Genomic DNA, 12,024 nt, shown 5'->3' on the forward strand with positions numbered 1-12,024 from the left:
CAGTGCATGCCCCAGAGCCGGACATAGTTCAGATGATTCCAGTAGAGGGGATGGGAGAGCATGATGTGGATCTACAGTTAGGTTTACCCCAGCAGGGTGCAGGTATTCCGAGGGTTCCTTCTCAGGAGTCAGTAGGTCAGGTTGCTCAGCCGCATATGGTACCAAACCATGAGTATAGAGTTATGAGGGATGATGTGGAGTATTGGCGAGCACAGTGTCGGGAGATTATGCATCTGTTTGATCAGAGGGACAGAGGACCGTTAGCGGCCCTACAGCCGGATTATTATATGAGACAGTGATTACAGTCAGTGTTGATGAGTGCTACTTGGGAGCTGGATGATATGACTCATGATGGACCTCCTTCTTTTGCAGAGTTCTACAGGGTTTTTTGCTTGGCACAGACTTTGGTCCAGGCACTTAGAGAGGAGCTTAGGCGTATTCCGCCTGGGTTCTGAGAGGGTTTGAGACGGTGACTCCAGTGTACATGTGTATATAGAAGCAGCATAGTATAACCTAGTGAGTAGTGTGTATGTGTGTATCAGTAGTTTAACTTGTAGTAGTAGTTTAACTTGTAGCGATAGTGTGACTTGTAGCCGTAGTGATGACCAGTAGCCCGAGACTTTTTGTATCAAGCATTTACACCTGAAGCTTGTGTCACATATATATAAGATGAACTTTTTCAAATTCTTTTATTTAAATTTCAGTCTTTACAGTTTTACAGCATTTACTTTCACTTTACAGTTTTTCATATTATAATTCCTGTTGAAAAAAAATATATTTATTTTATTTAACTGTTTACATTTCCAGTCTGTACACTCAGCAACTGTTTTCTTTAAATAAACCATGTTATGAATAAAGGATAAATTGTTTTCCATACATATTGTCGATTGTTTATTAAACTGTTAAATAAATATCACCTGTTTTATTATCAGAAGAAGATGGCACCAAAAAGAAAGACTAGGGCTGAGACCTCTAACAGCAATTCTGAAGATTAGACTAATGAGACCATGAATCAAATGTTCCATCTGATGCAACAACAGATGGTCATGATGCAGCAGCAGATGCAGCATCAGCAACAGCAGATACAACAACAAATGTTACAACAACCACCTCGTCCTGAGCTTCAATTACCACAAGTATTACCTGTTGTTACTTTTAAGTAGTTTCAGTCAGTTAAACCTCCAGAGTTTGAAGGGATTACTGATCCTATTAAAGCTACCACCTGGTTAAAAGAAGTAGAGAAAGCGTTCACACTAGTGAAGGTAGGTGAGGACCAGAAGACTTATTTTGCTAGTTACTTGTTGAAAGGGGAGGCGAATTATTGGTGGGAATCTAAAAAGGCCTTAGAGGGTGAAGAAGTTATTGTATGGGATAGGTTTAAAGAGTTGTTTTTAGAAAAGCATTTTCCTCGCTATGTGAAGAATCAAATGCAGATTAAGTTTCTAGAACTGAAGCAGGGAAATATGTCCGTGGCAGAATATGAAGCCAAATTTACTGAGTTAGCTAGGTTTGTTCCAGAACAGGTTGACACTGAAGAAAAACTAGTTCAAAGGTTTCAAGAAGGGTTACGACCATGGATTCGTGGCCAAGTTGCAGTTTTCGAATTAACGACGTATACCGCCATAGTTCAGAAAGCTTTGATTATAGAAGGGGAAAGTGAAAGATCTCAGCAAGACAAGGGACATGGAAGTTTCCAAGATCGCTCCAGCAGAAAGCCGGGATTCCAAGCCCGGGCAAATTTGAATTTTAAAAGGATAGGACAAGGTTCACAGAAGGCAGGTAATCGTTTCCAAACCTCCAGTCAGCAGTGAATGGTCAGAGTTCCAGTGCCGTACTGCAAGACATGTAATCGAAAGCATACTGGTGTATGTATCAAAAGGGATGTAACGTGTTATCGGTGTAAGCAGAAAGGGCATTATTCTAACGAATGTCCAACAGGTAGAACAACAGAGATGACTTGTTTCTAGTGTGGAAAGAAAGGGCATATCGCCAGAAATTGCAAAGGATCATCTATGGCAGCCAGTGTTCCGAGAGTGTTAGCATTACCTCCGCCGCCGCCTAATCAACCCAAAGCAAGAACTTTTAACATGACCATGAAAGAAGCGGTGCAGAGTCCGAGTGTTATTGCAGGTACGCTTTTGGTGAATTTCGTAATTTCAAAAGTATTAATTGATTCTGGAGCTACTCGTTCATTTGTTTCTGAAGAATTTCTTGATAAGTTAAATTGTGAAATTGAATGGTTGGGCGAAATGTTAATTATAAAATTAGCGAATGATGACCAAGTTCCGGTAGATCGAGTATGTCCTGCATGTGATATAGAAATAGCCGGACATCATTTTTCGGTAGATTTAATTCCTTTTAAGCTAGGAGAATTCGATATTATCTTGGGAATGGATTGGTTAGCATGTCATAACGCTCAGATAGATTGCGCGAATAAGAGAGTCAAATTACGAACTGCGGAAAATGCAACGATAATATTCAAAGGCGAAAAACAGCAGAAGAAATTTCTTACTGTGATGCAGACTAAACGATTGCTTCGACAAGGATGTGAGGCGTACATAGGTTACGTGTTAGATACTGAAAGAGGAAGTCCTAGAATAGAAGACATTCCAATTGTGTGCGAGTTTCCAGACGTCTTTCCAGACGAGCTTCCAGGATTACCACCAGATCGAGAAATTGAGTTCACAATTGATCTAGCACCAGGTACAGAACCAGTTTCGAAAGCTCCATATCGGATGGCTCCAGTCGAAATGAAGGAATTGTCAACGCAACTGCAAGATCTTCTAGACCGAGGCATCATACGACCGTATCCCCATGGGGTGCACCGGTGTTATTTGTGAAGAAGAAGGACGGCAGCATGCGATTATGCATTGATTATAGGGAATTGAATAAACTCACTATCAAGAACAGTATCCCTTACCGAGAATCGACGATTTGTTCGATCAGCTAAAAGGAGCAGCATGGTTTTCAAAGATAGATTTGCGATCAGGCTATCATCAATTGAAGATTAAAGCTGAAGATATTCCAAAGACTGCGTTTCGTACAAGATATGGGCATTACGAGTTTTTGGTAATGGCATTCGGTCTGACAAACGCGCCAGCAGCATTCATGGATTTGATGAACAGAGTATTCAAGAAATATTTGGATAAATTCGTGATTGTATTCATTGATGACATCTTGATTTACTCCAAGTCAGAAGAAGAGCATGCAGAACACTTGAGAATAGCTTTGGAAATTCTGAGGAAAAAGCAACTATACGCAAAATTTTCGAAATGTGAATTCTGGTTAAGAGAAGTACAATTTCTAGGGCATATTATCAGTAGAGAAGGCATCCAAGTCGATCCAGCGAAGATTAAAGCTGTGTTAAATTGGGAAAGACCAAGGACGCCGACAGAAGTTTGAAGTTTCTTGGGATTGGCTGGATATTATCGAAGGTTTCTCAAAGATTTTGCGAAAATAACAACGCCGCTGACCAAGTTAACTCGAAACATGAAAAGTTTGAATGGAGTGATAAGTGTGAAGAAAGTTTTCAAGAGCTGAAAAATCGGTTACTAACCGCACCAGTACTTGTATTGCCAGACGAGCTAGGAAATTTCATCATTTTCAGCGACGCTTCGTATCGCGGGTTAGGATGTGTACTGATACAGCACGGTAACGTCATCGCATATGCTTCGAGACAACTTAAACCTCATGAACAAAAATATCCCACTCATGATCTGGAATTGGCAGCGATCGTATTTGCGTTGAAGCTTTGGAGACATTATCTCTACGGTGAAAAATGTGAAATTTATACAGATCATAAAAGTCTAAAGTATATCTTTACGCAAAAGGAGCTGAACATGCGACAACGTCGATGGCTGGAATTGATAAAGGATTACGATATCACGATTAGTTATCATCCAGGGAAAGCAAATGTTGTAGCAGATGCGCTGAGCAGGAAAGAAAGATTGAATCGGTTAACTTCATGTGAAGACTTAATCAAGGAATTTGACAAATTGGAAATTGAGATTCGTATTTCCAATGAATCTGCAGAAGCTATCTACACTATGACTTTCCAACCGGAATTGTTAGAAAATATTCGCCGCTGTCAAAATGAAGTGATGAGTCAAGATGATGACCTGACGGGAGAAGAAATCACAACTCAGAAAGATAATAAAGGAATTTTACGCTTTGCGTCGAGAATCTGGATCCCTAACGTAGTAGAATTAAAAGAAGAAATATTGCGAGATGCGCACAATTCGAAGTATTCCATTCATCCAGGAAGTACAAAAATGTATCGTGATCTGAAAGAAAACTTCTGGTGGCCGAACATGAAGAAGGAAATAGCTGAATGGATAAGTAAGTGCTACAGATGCCAGCGAGTTAAAGCGGAACATCAATGTCCGAGTGGATTATTGCAACCATTAGACATTCCAGAATGGAAATGGGAACATCTAGCGATAGATTTTGTGGTAGGACTACCAAGGACAAAGGCAAATCATGATGCGATATGGGTAATCATTGACAGACTCACGAAGTCGGCACATTTTCTACCAATCAATGAAAGATTTTCACTCGACAAGCTAGTGCACATATATCTCAAAGAAATTGTGATGCGACATGGAGTTCCAGTATCTATCGTGTCTGATCGAGATCCTCGTTTCAACTCAAGATTTTGGAGACAATTTCAAGAATGTCTTGGAACTAAATTGAACATGAGTACCGCTTATCATCCGCAAACCGACGGGCAAAGTGAAAGAACTATCCAAACGATTGAAGACATGCTACGAGTTTGTGCGATCGATTTTGAAGGCAGTTGGGATGAACATCTACCCCTAGTGGAATTTTCTTATAATAACAGTTATCACGCCAGCATTGGAATGCCACCGTATAAAGCATTGTACGGGAGAAAATGCAGATCACCAGTATATTGGGATGAAGTTGGAGAACGCAAAATTTTGGGTCCAGAACTAATTCAACAGATGAAAGAAAAGATTGAACTCATTCAAAAATTACTCGATGCAGCGCAAAACAGGCAACGCAAATATGCAGATCAAGCCAGGAAAGATATGGAATATCAGGAAGGAGAAAACATACTACTCAAAATATCGCCATGGAAAGGATTAACCAGATTTAGCAATAAGGGTGAATTGAAACCACGATACGTTGGACCGTTTGAAATTTTGAAGAAAGTGGGAAAAGTTGCATACGAATTAGCTTTACCGCCTCATATGCAGCATATTCACAATGTGTTTCACGTTCCATGCTTAAGCGATATAATCCTGATTCTAGGCATGTAATCGAGTATGAGCCGATAGAAATCCAACCTGATTTGTCTTTTATAGAACATCAGGTAAGAATTTTAGATCGGCGAGAGAAAGTGTTGAGAAATAAACTTGTATATTTAGTGTGAGTGTTGTGGAGAAATCCTATTGTTGAAGAATCAACCTGGGAACTCGAAAGTGAAATATTAGAGAAATACCCTCATTTGTTTTCATAGAAGATTCTGAGGACAGAATCCTTTCAAGGGGGAAGGATGTAACGACTGGGAACTTTACGTTTATATTATATCATGATTATAATAAAATATATGAATTAATGTGCCATTTATGTGTAATTATCTGATAAACCCTAACTGTTACGTGATACGTGTATCCCATGTCATTTCTGTATTTTTAAGGTATTTTTCAGATATTTTATTATGCATTTATAGGTTTTATTTCAAATGTTTTACGACCCAAACGATGATTTTAAAGCCAGTATTTCAAATAAAATAATGGTCCTTATTTTTCATCAAATGGCTTTTACAATCGCCTTGTTCTAAACATCTAGATAATTTATAAATTTTCTCGTTTTGCGAAAAATGATTTTTCCGGCCCCATTGGGTGTCAAAAACCCCACAAAAATCACATTTTTATTTTTATAAAATTATAGGACTTTCATTTATATTATTTCTTTGCATTTTTGCATTATTCACAATTTTTGGGAATTTTTGGCATATATATTGCATATATAAAATATTAATAAATTAAATTTTAATACTCAAAAATTATAAAAATTAGGGCCCAATATTTTTATTTAATGTATAATTAGCCCCTTAATTTTAATTAGGAGTATTATTTTTACTACTATAAATAGCCTAATTTTTATTTAATTAATTATAATTAATCATTAAAATCTGTAAAATTACCAAAAATTCTCTGAAATCGGGTCGGGAAGAACAGGTTCGAGTCGAAGAATCAAGTCGTGATTTCTCACTGATTACAGCATCAAATCGTGTGATTCAAGTACTCAAATCGAAGGTTTTGATCCGTTCTTTCTGTTTCTTGCATCAATTTCACGTTTTATTGCATCGTTTTTGATTTTTGATTTCTAGGGTTTATGTTCGAATTAGGGTTTTTTGATTCTGGGGTTATTTTGATGTTTTGATGATTGATATAGCTTTGTTAGATGATTTACAGTCGATTCATGGTGTTTAATTGAACAAACGATGCTTGGATAGTGATTCACGATTTCTAGGGTTTAGGTCGAATTTTCAAAACACAACTCGATGATTTCTGTGAATATTTGGTTCTTGTAATGTTAGGGCTTTGATTGTATATGTTCTTAGCTTCATTTTGCACTATATAACGTTTGATTTTATGTACAAATGAATGATTTGGGTTTTTGGCCGGAGTTCATGTCGATTTTGATCGGAGAAGATGACCCGAGGGTTATTCTATGATGTTATTGCCAGAATTAGATTGCCAGAACGATTTGGAATTGAAACCTTGTGAAAAATGAACCAAACGGTTCCGTTTTTGGCCTGAAAGTGGCTCACCGAATTCTGCACCGGTGGCCGGATTCTGGGCAAAATCCTGCGTGTTTTTCACGACCCGGATTTTGACCCGTTTGACCCGTGTAAAATACCCGGGTTTGATCTGATTTTGTCAGGGATGGTTTTCTGACAACTGTTTCTGGAAATTATTTTTACTTTTTATTTTTATTAATTTTAAAAATCAATTTTATTTATTTTATAAATTGATTAATTAATTATTTAATTAATTAATTTATATTATAAATAATTCTGAATTATTTTCTAAAAATCAGATTGAATTATTTTCTTAATTATTTATTATTTATTTATTACTTATTAATTATTTAAAAGTGATTAAGTATTTTGATAATTAATCAAATAATTTTCAATAAATCATAATAAATTCATTTTAATTCCAAAAATTATAGAAAAATTATTTTTAATTCTGATTTTTCTTAAATAATGATTTAAAAATTATTTTTGAGTTTTAAAAATTAGTAATAATTATTTATAATGATTAATAAATGGAATTATCAGTATTTAATTAATAATAATTCAACCGTTAGTCCATTTTGCGTGAAACGAAAGCCTGTTAACTCAGAAAAATGAATCATTTTCATTAAAAATAATATCAAAGCTTAATTTCTTTTAGAAGTTAATTGATTTTGTGACTTGTTTGATTATCAATCAAGTTACTTGCCGAGACGAATCCGAAAAATTCCGAAAAAATGAGAAATGAATCAGATAACGATCAGTTGAGCGATCAGCGAGTCGATTTTGGTTTTAAAAATTATTTTAACCATATAAATGATTATGTGCTTATGTGCTTATGTGTATTACGTGGTTAATCGAGTCTTACTTGCTTATATATAATACATGAGTTAGTCATAAGCGCATGAGTAGATGTTAGGATCGGTTTGAAGTCGTTTCAAGATGCAAATGAAGTACGACGTGACTTAACCAGTCTGTTTTGCCAACAGAAGCTAAGCCAGCGAGGCCAGTTGAGTCGGTAATAGTCCAAGGTGATAGACATAAGTAATTCAATTGCAGTAAGTCGCGCAGAAGGCAAGTTTTTCCTCTATTCTACTTTCAGAATAGTGATATTGATTCAAATATTTATCACATTTACATTCTCTTGATTATTGTTCTTGATCACTAATATACAATCCTTATTCCTTTGTTTATATTTCATTTCAATTATTGATTTCTCCATTTCTTTGGATTCTTGATTCATATTCTGTTGGTAACACATGGAGATTGATATATTCTAGTGCTTGGAATATATCAAAGCATACCGATTGTCCCGGTTGCTAAGCGATGGACTGGATAATGATATTTTGGGATTGAGTGTGTCTTAATCCTGAGGACCGGGATGACTGGTGCCTCGACGTGGGCTGTAGTGCCTGGGTACCCGACTGGATCTATATATTGAGATATGGATCTGTATTATATTCTGACTGATCAGCAGAATATAGATGCGAACTTGTGTCCAGTTTAGTTTATTTGTACTCGCCAGTAATGGCCTTCTTTCTATTCTCGTGAGGTTATATCTTGGCAGATATACCTGGGATGGCGGATTCATTTAAAATGCTTTAACATTGTTTATATGTTTGTGGACTTGTTGAGCAACTTTTGGCTCACCTCTTTTATTGTTATTCACCTTATTATTTTCAGTTAAGAAGGAATATGAAACCAATCAGGACTCGAGTGGTAAAGAAGCGGGTCAAGCATCGGGATCCTCTCATACCCAAGGTGTTGATCCCAATCCAGGAAGAAAGCTTTGAGTTGCCCGAGCAGATGGAGTGTTGATAGATAGTATGTGTGTGTGTTTGAATAAAAGCTGAACTTAGTTTAAAATGAATTAGACAATGGTTTGTAATAAAGAGAGTTTGTGAGACTTTGAATGTTGGTTTGTAATAAAAGTAGTTAGTGGTTCTTGTTTTCATACTTCAACCTAAAAAGATCCTAGTTAGTGTTAAAGGGGTTTAATTTCATTTCTTTATTAATTATTAATCAGATTGTACAGGTTTGGTGATTAGCTAGTAACCCCCAGACTTATTCCCCGGGTCTGGAGGGCGTTACACTTGCCAAAAAACACTTTAGTTACTACATCACACAGATAACTCCATTTTTTCCTAGGACCCAACCTTCTAAATTAACTTAATTTAGAGGTAGTGAGTGCATAGCCCATAGAGTTAAGCATGTTAACAATATCTGTTAGGAATATGTGTATTAGTTTGATGATAAGTTAAACAAAACACTTAAGTAGAAATCTAGTGGTTGTAGCCTCAACGGATAAGACCATTTTGGCTATCCGTTGAAGGAGTAGCTTTACTTAGAAATAAGTCTAGTATTGTAGCATATTTCATTCTCTGTATTTAAGTTGTAATTCTTAGATGTTATGGGAAATTATCAGTCATGTTGACTACTAGTGGATATGCAAATAGGAGGGCTAATTGTAAATATTTCATGCCTTGTAATTTTGTATAAGTGAAGTAGTATCAACTGATATTAAAGGTCTTTAACGGATGAGAAACAAAGCTTCAACGGATGTCTCTAAAGCTTCAATGGATAACATCCCAAACGGATGAGTGCTTCAACGGATAAAGCTTCAACTACTAAATGCATCAACGGATAAAGCTTCAACGGATAAAGCTTCAACGGATAAAGCATCAACGGATGAAAGCTTCAACGGATGCTTAGTTCAATAGCAGTTGATTGTGATAATTCATAAGCTGATAGAGGCACATGGGTTGACAGAGACAAACTGGAATGTGGCAGCCTCTAGGAGGAATCAAGAAAATGCAGCATTTACATTCTGGTGCAAACAAGGAAGTATTCAAAGATTCATAGCTAAACCTAAATTGCATTGGATAGAGAAATGAAGAAGAAACATGTGAAGAATCTTTTATTTGTATTTTACAGTTTTGTCTTCACTTGTAAACTTGGTGATATATATAAACCAAGTAGCAGCTAGTAACTAGTGTGTGAATTTTCCAGAGCTGTTTAGAAAAATCCAGAGAGAAAATCATCTAGTTTGTACTAGGACGCAGCTGTGATTTAATTCTTTGAATCACAGATTTTCTGAAATAAAACATCTCTGGTGGAACAACAAATCCACCAGAAAAGTTTTTAAGTCTGTTGTGTTCTTTACATTTGTGTTTGAATATATATCTGTCTGCATTAGCTGAAAGCAATTCACACACACTTGTTCATTAAAACACATAGCCTAGAAACTGCTCAAAACTTGAAAAAGTTTTGGGATTTACATTCAACCCCCCTTCTGTAAATCTCACTGTTAGTTCACTAGGAATAACAATTGGTATCAGAGCAATATGTTAACATACAAAGAGTTTAAAGATCTATTCTGCTAACATCATGAGTAAGAAGGACATTGGTGTAAAGATTCCAATCCTGGAAAGAGATAACTATCATCACTGGAAAGTGAAGATGCATTTACATCTTCTCTCTCAAGATGAAAGCTACATCAACTGCATTGAAAATGGTCCTCACATCCCTCACAAGGTGGCCACAGCTGCTACTGCAACAGTTGCTATTGGACAGTCTATTCCCAAGCCAAAAGCAGAATGGACTGTTGAAGATATTGAAGAGGTTCACAAGGACAAGAAAGCCATGAACATTCTGTTTAATGGCCTAGATCAAGATATGTTTGACAATGTCATTAACAGCCAAACTGCTAAGGAAATTTGTGATACTGTGCAACTTATCTGTGAAGGTACTGAGCAAGTTAGAGAAAACAAAATACAGCTTCTCATTCAACAGTATGAATATTTTCATTTTGAAGAAGGAGAATCATTGAATGACACCTTCAACAGATTTCAGAAACTGTTGAATGGATTGAAGTTGTATGGTAGAGTGTACCAAGTTAAGGACTCCAATTTAAAATTTCTGAGGTCTCTACCAAAGGAATGGAAGCCTATGACTGTTTCTCTAAGAAATTCTCAAGATTATAAAGACTTCACACTTGAAAGATTATATGGAATTTTGAAGACATATGAACTTGAGATGGAGCAAGATGAGCTGTTGGAAAAGGGAAAGAGAAAAGGAGGATCAGTTGCACTTGTAGCTGACAATGAGAAGATTGAAGCCAGGAATGAGGAAAAGACAATGCCAAGTCTCAAAATTGGCACAAGCAAATCAAAATCAAGCAAGGGAAAGGAGCAAGTAGCTGAGGATGAAGACAATTCCAGTCAAGATGACTCTGATGATGTTGATGAACATCTGGCTTTTCTTTCCAGGAGGTTTACAAAGATGAAATTCAGGAAAAATACAAAATTCACTAAGTCAAACAAAAACATGGTGGACAAATCTAAGTTCAAATGTTATAACTGTGGCATTAGTCGACACTTTGCCAATGAGTGCAGGAATCCAACCTCTGATAAGAAGAAATTTGAGCAAGTTGATTACAAAAAGAAGTATTTTGATTTGCTCAAACAAAAGGAAAGAGATTTTCTGACTCAAGATGATTGGGCAGCAGATGGAATCAATGAAGATGATGATATGGAATATGTCAACCTAGACCTGATGGCTAATTCTGATGAAAATGAAACTAGTTCATCAAGCAACCAGGTAATTACTACTGCTCTCTCTCAGCTTTCTAAGATTGAATGCAATGAAGCCATAAATGATATATCCAATGAATTATATCATTTGTGTGTTTCCCTTAAATCACTAGCTAAAGAAAACACAAGAATTAAAGAGAATAATTTGTTTTTAAGTGATAGGAATGATGTGCTAGAGAATCAGTTAATTGAGCTTGAAAAGATTAAAATTAAATGCTTGACTGTTGAAGTGAACTAGAAGAAGCTGTTAAGAAAGTAGAAATTCTTTTTAAACAGTTAGAAAGTGAGCAAGAGGTAATCAAGGCCTGGAAAACATCTAGGGATGTTAGTGCTCAGATTGTCAAGGTTCAGGGAATTGAATCATTCTGTGAGAATGCCTGGAAGAAAAACAAAAAGGAGTTAGAATTAATTGATGGATTGTCAACGGATGTGGAATCAACGGATGATGAAAGTTATCCGTTGAAGGAAGAAAAAGAGCATCCGTTGAAAGCTCATCAATTAAAACAGGCAAGTGATTCTAAAAAGAAAAATCTCAATAAGAAGGTTGGTTCAACTTTCAAGAACTTTGTCAAAGAAGGAGCTAGCACATCCAAAGATGCCAGTAAGGTGAATATAGGACACATGACTTTAGATCAGTTGAAAAATAGGCTTAAATTGGTTGAGGAT

This window comes from Apium graveolens, chromosome 5 (genome assembly GCF_009905375.1).
Source record: "Apium graveolens cultivar Ventura chromosome 5, ASM990537v1, whole genome shotgun sequence".
In the NCBI taxonomy this organism is placed as follows: domain Eukaryota; kingdom Viridiplantae; phylum Streptophyta; class Magnoliopsida; order Apiales; family Apiaceae; genus Apium; species Apium graveolens.